Source organism: Anas platyrhynchos, chromosome 33, assembly GCF_047663525.1.
Source record: "Anas platyrhynchos isolate ZD024472 breed Pekin duck chromosome 33, IASCAAS_PekinDuck_T2T, whole genome shotgun sequence".
Lineage (NCBI taxonomy): Eukaryota > Metazoa > Chordata > Aves > Anseriformes > Anatidae > Anas > Anas platyrhynchos.
Window position 1 is genome coordinate 4,454,724 of NC_092618.1, and position 10,364 is coordinate 4,465,087.

General features: G+C 53.5%; 1 long non-coding RNA gene across 1 annotated transcript; it reads right to left on the minus strand.

Annotated features, from left to right (window-relative positions):
* Positions 1-5,003: 5,003 nt before the first annotated feature.
* On the minus strand, positions 5,004-8,636 carry LOC140000119 (uncharacterized). Its single transcript, XR_011805406.1, has 2 exons — positions 8,393-8,636; positions 5,004-5,954 (listed from the first exon to the last, which is right to left on the minus strand). It is a non-coding gene; the product is annotated as an uncharacterized lncRNA (long non-coding RNA).
* Positions 8,637-10,364: the final 1,728 nt, after the last annotated feature.

Below are 10,364 nucleotides of genomic sequence, written 5' to 3' on the forward strand. Positions count from 1 at the left end.
CCCGTGCTCACGGTGCCATCCCCATGTCCCCACCCCAATGTCCCCATCCCCATGTCCCCATCTCCACCCCAATGTCCCCATCCCCATCCCAATGTCCCCACCCCAATGTCCCCATCCCCATGTCCCCATCCCCACCCCAATGTCCCCATCCCATCCCAATGTCCCCACCCCAATATCCCCACCCCAATGTCCCCATCCCCATGTCCCCATCCCCACCCCAATGTCCCCATCCCATCCCAATGTCCCCACCCCAATGTCCCCACCCCAATGTCCCCATCCCCACCCCAATGTCCCCATCCCCATGTCCCCATCCCAATGTCCCCATCCCTGTCCCCATGTCCCCATCCCCGCCCCCAAGTCCCCATCCCCATCCCCATGTCCCCCATCTCCCCAGGCACAACTTGTGGCCATTTCCTCAAGTCCTATCATTAGTTATCTGAGAAAAGAGGCTGACCCCCTCCTCATCACAACCTCCCTTCAGGAAGTTGTAGAGTACAATGAGGTCTCCCCTGAGCCTCCACTTCCGCAGACCAACCACCCCCAGCTCCCTCAGCCGCTCCTCACAGGACTTGTGCCCCAGGCCCTTCCCCAGCTTTGTAGCCCTGCTCTGGGCACACTCCAGGGCCTCGATGTCCTTCTGGTACTGAGGGGCCCAAAGCTGAGCACAGCACCTGAGGGGCGGCCTCACCATGTAATACACAATAAATGTTTGTTCATTGTCTTTTGTATTATAAAAACAAGGAGTTCCGTTTGAGGAGCAGGAGTTGCGAAGGCTCCCTGCTGAAGTAAGGAGCTGGATAATACTTGGCTAGACACTATGAAAATTCTTTTGCTTAATGTAACAAAAAAGAGAACCCCCTCCCCTTCTCTCCTTCTGCATCTCAGTTGCCTCTTTCGTTCAAAGACCCTGCTGCAAAGCTCATGTAACCATCTCCTGATAAGTTGTTAAACTAGTGTATCAACATCCTGCCTTCCTGTCTCACGCTGGGCCAACATGACCAACTAAAAAAAGAAGTTGAACCACAACGCCGAGGAAGACTACGGCCTTCATCTTCACGACCACCAGAGGGACAGAGACGACCCCCTAGCAACAGTGCACACAGTCGCAGAATATACCAGGATGTGCTGCGTAATCCCGGAATTACCAAGATATAAAAAGGGACCCTGGGGGGGGTGAGGTGCGTGCCGTTGGTGGAGCCGAGACTCTGTTGCCGCCCAGCGCTGTTTTGCTTGCTGTTGCTTACTCAATAACTTCCTTTCTATTATTAATGCAATGCTCTCTGAAAATTAATTAAGGGGGCAACTTATAACACTGGGGAGCTCTGCTTGGGCATGGCTGGTGCGGCTGGTGGCGAAAGTGGGGTGGCTGGCGGGCAGCCTGCGATGGCAACCGATTGCGTTGCCCTTCACGGGCACCAGGCCTTGCAGCTGCCCCTGAGCAGCTCCTCTGGGAAGGATCCAGCGCTGAAGCATCTCACAGTGCTGGGAGCTCCCTTCACATCGGCCACGCTAATGCTGAAATTCCTCCTGTCCTCCTCCCTGCCAGGCGTCCAGCCAGGTGCAGGAGCACTCCATCTGCCTCTTCCAAGCCGTGGTGGAGGCTGTGCTGCGGCAAAGGAAGAAGGAAATGAAGAGGACGGTTCACAGCAGCCTTCTCCCACTCTACTTTCATATGAGAGACCAGAGTGAGAGCGTAGCAAAGGTACAGATCTCAGAGCTGAGCAGTTATGTGGGCAAGGGTGTGCTGATGCCACAGGGTTGCTCTGGGGGATCTCTGGCCGGCAGCATGAGCTGCCTCCGATGGTGGCTGTCCCGTGGCCTTGCCTTGGCCACTGAACCCAGTGCACGCTGCCCCCCACCACAGCCTCCCATAACGCGCTGGGAAAGGCTCGCAGCCCTGCCAAGAGGAGGGGACAGAGGGTCTCCTTCCCAAGGCTGTGCTGCTACCTCCCAACCTCTGCTGCTCCGCAGGCCTCTGGGGAAGCTCTCGCCGTGGCTGCAGAGTTTCTGCGACGCAAGGAGCTCAAGCGCTTTGTCCAGACAGAACAGACGTGGAGGATCGGGGAGTGCTTGGTAAGGACCCAACTTGGTTTGCCCCAGCTGGGCAAACGCGCCCGGCCAGAGCCCGCTGCCTGCAGCCGCATCCTCGCTCCCTTCCTGCCAGCACAGAGCCCCAGGGGGCTCTTCTGCAGGCCCCTCTGCCCTCCCTGCCCCCAGGATGCTGGAGGAGACCCTGGAGAGGGTGTGCAAGCCCCGTGACCCTGCGTTCTCTCTCTCTCCAGCTGCAGCAGGACAGAGGCAGAGTAGAAGAATACCTGCAGCAGAGCCAGCCCTACCTGAAGGCCACTCAGACCCTTGTGCGACTTGAGGCCGTCAGATTCATTGGTGAGCCCAGCCCCTGGGTCCCTCTTGGGGCAGCCTTTGGCAGCCCCAGGCACTGCCCTGGCAGTGAGGCACAGCCCTGTTGCCCCCAGAGCCCCCCGACTGGGCCCTTGCTCCAGGGTGCAGGAGGGGGCACAGCCTGGCTGGCCAGGCCAGGGGCTGCGCTGCTGGGAGCGTGCTGGGGAGCGGGGCTCTGATGGGGTCTCTGTGTCTAGGTCTTGCTGCGCGCTACTGCGAGGACCAGAGCGAGGAGAAGCTGGAGGAAATCCTCATCGGTGAGTGAGGGCAGTGGGGGGTGTGCTAGGGCTGGGGGAACAGCGGCAAAGGCCCCCGTGCCTTGCCCTGCTCCAGGGAAATGCTTCGGGGCGGAGGAGCAATGCAGCCATAGGAACGAGGGAGAGGAGACGGGGTAGCCTGTGGTGTCAGGGAATGGCCTCCCAGCCTGGAGCTGGGCAGTGCCGCTGAAAGGGTTGAGTGTCCCTGAGGAAGAGTCAGGGGAAAGGGCAGTAAGGCTGACAGAAGGTGGGAGCCTGTTGTAGAGCACGCAACCAGGACGAAGAGGGAGATGAGACAGCCTACAAGCAGCTAGGAGCAGGGTCACGATTGCTAGCCCTTGCTCTCATGGGGAAGCACAATAGCGAGAGGAAAGAGTCCAGGAGATTCCTGGAGTGTGTGAATCCTCCCAAGGGATGGAGGCAGGTGGTGAGGGAACCAGCTTGTGAAGGTGCCCCACTTGACCTGTGGTGCGCAGGTGGGGAAGGACTGGTGGCTGCATTTGGGACATTGCTGAGCAGCAGCTTTCAACGGATTCCTTTGTCCCTCCTGCTCCTCCTGGCCTGAGGAAGAGTCGAGTGGGGCTGGCATGCTCTGCAGGGGATGCCTGGGGATCTCTGCAAGGAGTGGGTTTTCATCTCTGCTCTTCTTTCTTTTGCAGTCCTCCAGCCTTCAGAGAACGACCCGGAACCCATGGTCCGTTCCCTGGCAGTTCAAACCACCCTGATCCTGACGTCAAGGCATAAGGCAATGTCAGGACGGAGATTTCCACTGCTGTGTTGCTGCTAGCCCCGCAGCAGTCCTCAAAAGAGCAATATATATTTTAATAGAACTAGGTTGTTGTCTCGTTATTCCAGCAGCTCTTTCACAGTGACTCGGTGCCATGACGCTGAGCTAACTTGGAGGCCACCAAGGACGTCTTTTCCCTGGGCCCGGTGACTGCATGGCGCCTACTCAACCAGTGAAAGAGTCACAGAACCCTTGCGCTTGGAAAAGGGCCTTCAGCTCAAGTCCAAGCGTCAGCTAACACCACCAGGCCCACCATAAAACCACGGCCCTTAGCGCCAAGTCCACGCATTTCTTTAATAGCTCCAGGCCTGGGACTCCAGCAGTGCCCTGGGCAGCCGGTTCCACCCTTTGCATGAAGAAATTCTTCCTGACATCCCATCCTGTGGTAGGTGCGCCCAGGTAGAAGAACTGCTCAGCCTCCTGGCAGAGCTTCGGGAGGAGGTGGGCAGGCTGAGGAGCACCAGGGAGTCGGAGAAGGTTGAACTGTACTGTGCCAGCCCTGGGACAGATGCGTCAGGCAGACACAGCAGAGGAAATGGAGGATCCCCTACCCTCTGGCCATCAGGCAGAAGGAGTGCATCTCAGTGACGAAGGGATGGAAGTTTAGATCTGCTCGGGGCAGCAGGCGGACCCCTCCTTGCCTACCTCACCTTCCTTTCAGGTGCCCTGAAACAACAGACTCTGGAAGTAATGGACACACAAACGATGATGTGCATGAAGGTCCATCCAGGTTGGAGGGGTTTTCTAGGGCAAGTCAGCCTTCCCCAGTATCACGACCACCTCCATCAAGAAGAAGAGAAGGGTTACTGTCATAAGTGACTCCCTTCTGAGCAGAACAGAGGGCCGCATATGCCGGCCTGACCCAACCCATGGAGAAGTCTGCTGCCTCCCAGGAGATCAGGGTAAAAGGTGTTTCTGGAAAGCTCACTTGCCCCGTAAGGCCCTCTGAGCATCATCCATTATTGTTCTGTCCTGACAGAATCTTCTAAGTGGCACACCAAAATGGGAGGGAGTGTGCGCTAGCGAGATCCTTCGGCCTGCTCCATGCCACGCTGGGTACACTGGAGCACATTTGGAATGTTTCTGCACCGATGCACCCAGCATGAGGGACAAGCAGGAGGAGCTGGAAGCTTCAGCTCCATCCCAGAACAAGCGAGACTTGGTGTGCTGTGATGGACGGGTATGGGCTCTTCAGGAAGGATAGGCAGGGCAGGCGAGGCAAGGGGCTGGCACAAGGACGTGGCCGAGAGCTTCTGGGTAAGGATTAAGGGAGAAAGCAATCACTTGGATGTTGCAGTGGGTGTTTGCGATACCAATGAATTATTCGCTAAGCAACTAAGAGAGACCTCTCTTAGCTCAACTGCCCTTGTCCTGATGGGGGACTTCAACTTGCCAGACGTTAACTGGGAAGACCACACAGCTGATACAAGCAGGTCCAGGAGATTCCTCACACACCTTGATGACAACTCCTTGGTACAGCTACTGAGGGAGACAACAAGGAAAGGTGCCATCCTAGACCTGTTGCTTGTGTTATAAATGGCTCAGTCTTCAAAATAGGATTATAATCAAAGTTTACAATTTATTAAAGGAATAGAGGTAAGCAAACAGCGCTGGGTGCGCCGGGAGTCTCTGCTCCACCAGGACGCACACCAGTTACATCAAGCAGCTGATTTTTATGCTCCTAGGCTGATACATATTCATTACTACTCCTAAAAAAAATGGGTTATTATAATTAGCTTCCGGGATCCAAACCCTCCTACTGGAGCATGCGCATCAGTCTCTGGTGGTCCCCCTGGGGGTCTCTGGGGGTCTTTCCTGCTGAAGGCTCGTAGTCTTCCTCTCAGTTTTTTTTTCTTGTCCTTCCCCTTTGTACTCCTTGGCAGCATGTCAAAAGCTTACACAGCGTTCCCTGCAAGTTTTGTCTTCTAGCCATCCTTCAGCTTCTTTCTTCTCCTTAATCTCCTGGCCGCCTGGCCAGATATCAGGGGCTTGCATAGTGTCCCATTCGGAAGTCATAACAGTTACTAGTTGTTAGCAGTTGTTCTGAAACCCCCAGACATCAGAGACTTCAAAGAAAGAACATACAAACACAAATAGCTCTCTATTGACACTTCACATTTAAAAATCTTTGGCGATTGGAGGAAAACTGCCAGTACGCCTGCTTTTGGCAGGGGGGTTGGACCCAATGATCTCTTGAGGTCCCTTCCAACCCCTCCAATTCTGTGAACTTTGGACACGGGGAGGGCAGAGTTCAGGCTGCTCAGGGAACTAGTTCGGAAGATCCCCTGAGAAGCTGTTTTGGAAGGTATCGGGGTCCATCTTTTTAAGCACGACCTCCTAAGAGCACAGGAGCAGGCGATTCCAAAATGTTGGAAGTCAAGCAGGCGGGGCAGGAGGCCAGCTTGGCTGAGCAGGGATCTTCTTCTAGAGCTTAAGTGCAAAAAGAAAGCGTGTGGCCACTGGAAGCGAGGTCGTGTGACATGGCAGGGCTACAGAGGTGCTGTTTGCCTCTGTAGGGAGAAAATTCGTGCAGGCAAAGCTCAGGGGTGACGCTGGCTAGTAGTGTGGGCAACAACGCAGATATATACATTAATATGTGTATTGAAGATGTGAACTGCTAAAGGAGGGCTAGAGGAAACATTGGTCCGTTACTTGCTGAGGATGGTCACCTCACAAACACAGACATAGGCGAAGCAGAGCCATTTAATGTCTCTTCTGCCTCTGTCTTCAAGAGCAATGATGGGCTCTGGGACCCAAGGGGCCCAGAGTTGGGGGGCCATGAGTGCGGTAACAAAAACCTCCTAGCCAAACCCACACTGGATGCATATGAGTCTACGGGGCCTGAGGGGATTCATTCCAGGGTTCTCAGAGGGCCGACTAATCTCCTTGTGAGACCTCTCTCAATTATTTTTCAATGGTCTTGGGAGCCCAGAGAGGTCCAAGTTGACTGTAGGCTGGCAATCATTGTGACAGATTTCCAGAAGGGCAAGAAAGAAGAGCCCAATAATTACAGACCTGCCAGTCTCTCTTCAGAGCCTAGTAAAAATACGGAGAAACTCTTCTGGGCATTACTGAAGAACACCGGAAAGACAACGCAGTTGATCACAGCCCACCCAGGTTCATGAGGGGAAAGTCCTGTTTAACAAACTTAATTTCCTTTTATGACAGCATCACCCGTCTAGTTGAGCAAGGGATGCCAGGTTTTGGATTTCCATCAAGTTTTCAGTACTGTTTCTCTCAGTATCCTTCTGGACAAAATGTCCATTGTACAGCTAGATAAATACATGCGGTTTAGGGTGAAAAGTTGGCTGATGGGTTGGGCTCAAGGGGTTACAGAAATGGGGTTGCATCAGGCTGTTGACCAGTCCCTAGTGGGGTTCCCCAGGGTTCCACTTAGGGCCAGCAGAAGAGGCTGGAGAGCAGCCTTGCAGAAAGGGATCTGGGGGTTTTGGTCGACAGCAAGTTGAATACGTGTCAGAATTCAGCCTGGAGGAGAGTGAGGGGAGGCCTCCTGGCGGCCTGCAGCTCCCTCACGAGGGGAGCAGAGGGGCAGTGTGGCATTTAGGGGTGTAGCCGATTAACCGTTACGGGTCCGGTCAGATTCAGGGTCCTGAACTATCACAATCACGGATTCACCAATAACGCATGTATGAAATACAGAGGTGGCACAGGTGCGCAGCCTGGAAATGAACGCGTTACAAGGCACAAAGACTCTATAGAGATTCCTAAGTTTCCGCAGAGACACACGATATAACCTAGTGTTCAAATCTCACCCAAAGGCGTCCCAATGGGCGAGAAGAGAGGCTCAGTCCGTCGACTGATCCCAGGAGTCAGGAGGTCCTCAGGATGGTGTATTCCCTTGGGATGGCGTCTCCCCTGATGGTGGTATCTTCCCTAATGATGGTACCTTCCCTAACAATGGTATCTTCCCTGACACACCCTCTCTCTTAGGCCAATTTATGAGGTGGAGCTTGAGTGACTCTAGTCAAGCATATTTTAGTTAGGATTGGTGAAAAGGTTTCTTGTCTCTGTTTAAAGTAGTAGGCTCTGAGAAATTCAGAGCACATGCTCAGAGAGGGGTGGTCGCACCTTGGAAGCAGGGAGCTTTTGGGATGGAGGTGTGTTTTGGCATTTTAATGATATTATAATTGTACTGGGTCTGGCTGGAATGTTAACTTTCCCGGCAGCAGCCCATACAGTGCCGTACTCTGGACTTGTAGCTGGAACAGCAGTGTTATCACACCAGTGTTGTGTCTACTGCTGAGCAGCAGTGGCACAGCATCGGGCCTTTCTCTAACCCTCCTAGGGGGTGGGCAAAAGGTGAGGAGAGAAACATCACTAGGGCAGCTGTCGTGGTTTAACCCGGCCGGCAGCTAAACACCACGCAGCCGTTCGCTCACCCTCCCCCCTCCCTCTCTGGGACGGGGGAGAGAAATGGAGAGTGAAGCCCATGAGTTGAGATAAAGACAGTTTAATAAGACAGGAAAATAATAATAACAAATATAATAATAACAATAATAATAATAATGATACAATGGTGATAATACGAAAGTAATAGTATGTACAAACAAGTGATGCACAATGCAATTGCTCACCACTCGCTGACCGATGCCCAGCCTAACCCCGAGCAGTCCGGCCCCCTCCCCCCAGCTAGCCACCCCTATATATTGTTTAGCATGACGTCAGATGGTATGGAATACCCCTTTGGCTAGTTTGGGTCACCTGTCCTGGGTCTGTCCCCTCCCAGCTCTTACTGCACCCCCAGCCTGCCCGTTGGCAGGACAGAGCAAAAGGCTGAGATGTCCTTGGCTTAGTATAAGCACTGCTCTGCAACAATTAAAGCATTGGGGTGTTATCAGCACTCTTCTCATCCTAAGCCAAAACACAGCATTCCACCAGCTACTAGGAAGAAAATTAATTCTGTGCTAACTGAAACCAGGACACATACCATGTGATGTCACACTCAGCAATAAAAGGTGGAAACAGGAAGAAGAGGGGAGGGGTGGGCTCTCGTTGAGAAGACGTCGGTCCTCCTCTGGAACACTGGCTGCGTGCGTTGAGGCCTTGCTTCAAGGACGCGGTCAATCATCGCTCATTTGTGGGAAGTAGAGAGTAATTTCTTTCCTCTGCGCTTCCATATAGCTTTCATTTATTTTGTTGGTTTGTTTTCCTCCCTTCTTTTTATTTTCCCTTTTCCCCTCCCTTTTCCCCTTTCCCTTTTATTTCTCCTTAGTTAAATTTTTAGTTCATAGTAGTCTTGATTTAATTATTATAGTTATTTCCCTTTAATTAAATTATCCTTATCTCAACCCGTGAGTTGTTCTTTGCTTTACTTCTCCCCCTCCTCATCTAAAGGAGGGGGCGTGAGAGAGCGGTTGTGGGGTTTAGCTGCCCAGCACGGTAAAACCACCACAATAATGAGCAAAAGTACATTAGAATACAGCATTTGTCAAAACATGACAGGTCGTTGGCTCAGGGTAGCAAAAAGTGCAGCTTATCGGTCTCAGCGTGCACAGGAACAATCGAGTCCGCACCTGGTCACAGAGCCTAGCCATGGTGTCTCCACTCCACTCTATGCTCCGTGCTGTTCCTTAGAGCTAGCACACCAGGTTCCCCCAGCGCAATAGCATCTAAGGTTGGAAGCCTAGGGAATGCTCAGGTAATGCAGCTACGCCCTACCCTGAAAGCCTTTTCAATGCTGTGCATTTTCTTTAAGATGTGAATGTTAGTTTTATTTTCCTAGTTACTTCAGGCAACTGCACCACAGGCAGGTGCTGAGCTCTGCTCTCTGGGGACAGTGACAGGACCCAAGAGAATGGCACGGAGCTGGGACAGGGGAGGCAGAGGCTGGGTGTTAGGAAAAGGTTTTTCACTGAAAGGGTGGTCGGGCACTGGGACAAGCTGCCCAGGGCATTGGGCATGGCTCCAAGCCTGCTGGAAGTCAAGTCAAGTCAAGCGTTTGCACAACGCTCTAACATCCTCCGATAATGGGTGGTTCTGTGTGGAGCCTGGCGTTTGACTCAATGATCCTTGTGGGTCTTGTGTGGGAAAGGAATTTGTAGGTGGCTTTGCACTATTGCACACGTTCCTGAATTAGAGATAATGAAGAAATAATCGTAGAATCGTAGAATCTCCCGAGTTGGAAGGGACCCATAACGTTCAAGTCCAACTGCTGGCACCGCACAGGTCTACCCAAAAGTTTAGACCATGTGACTAAGTGCACAGTCCAATCGCTTCTTCAATTCAGACAGGCTTGGTGCAGTGACTACTTCACTGGGAAGCCTGCTCCAGTGTGCGACCACCCTCTTGGTGAAGAACCTCTTCCTGATGTGCAGCCCAAACTTCCCCTGCCTCAGCTTAACACCTTTCCCACGGGTCCTATCACTGGTGATTACGGAGAATAGGTCACCTGCCTCTCCACTCCCCCTCGCAAGGAAGTTGTAGACTGTGATGAGGTCCCCCCTCAGCCTCCTCTTCTCCAGGCTGAACAGGCCCAGCGCCCTCAGCCGCTCCTCATATGTCTTCCCCTCTAGGCCCTTCACCATCTTCGTCGCCCTCCTCTGGACCCTCTCCAACAGAGCCGGAGCCGCCAGGTCAACTCAGACCCGGGAAGGGGGGGGGGGGGGGGGGAGGAAAAAAAACGGGGAAGGAGACGGGAGAGAGACCCAATCCATGCCGCGTGGAGCGGGGAAGTGGGGCCGTGTGATGGGAAGAGGGTAAGAGGGAAAAGAGGGAGAAAAGCGAGAGTGTTCTCCCCCGAGGGGGGAACGAGTGAACGGCAGGCAGGCGCAGGTCTGCGCGTGACAACTGCATCCCCTTGCCTTTCCCTCCTCCGCCCGGTGGTGGCAAGGGCGAAAAGTGACAAAAACTCGTGTCAAGGGCTGACTCTCAATAGATCGCAGCGAGGGAGCTGCTCTGCT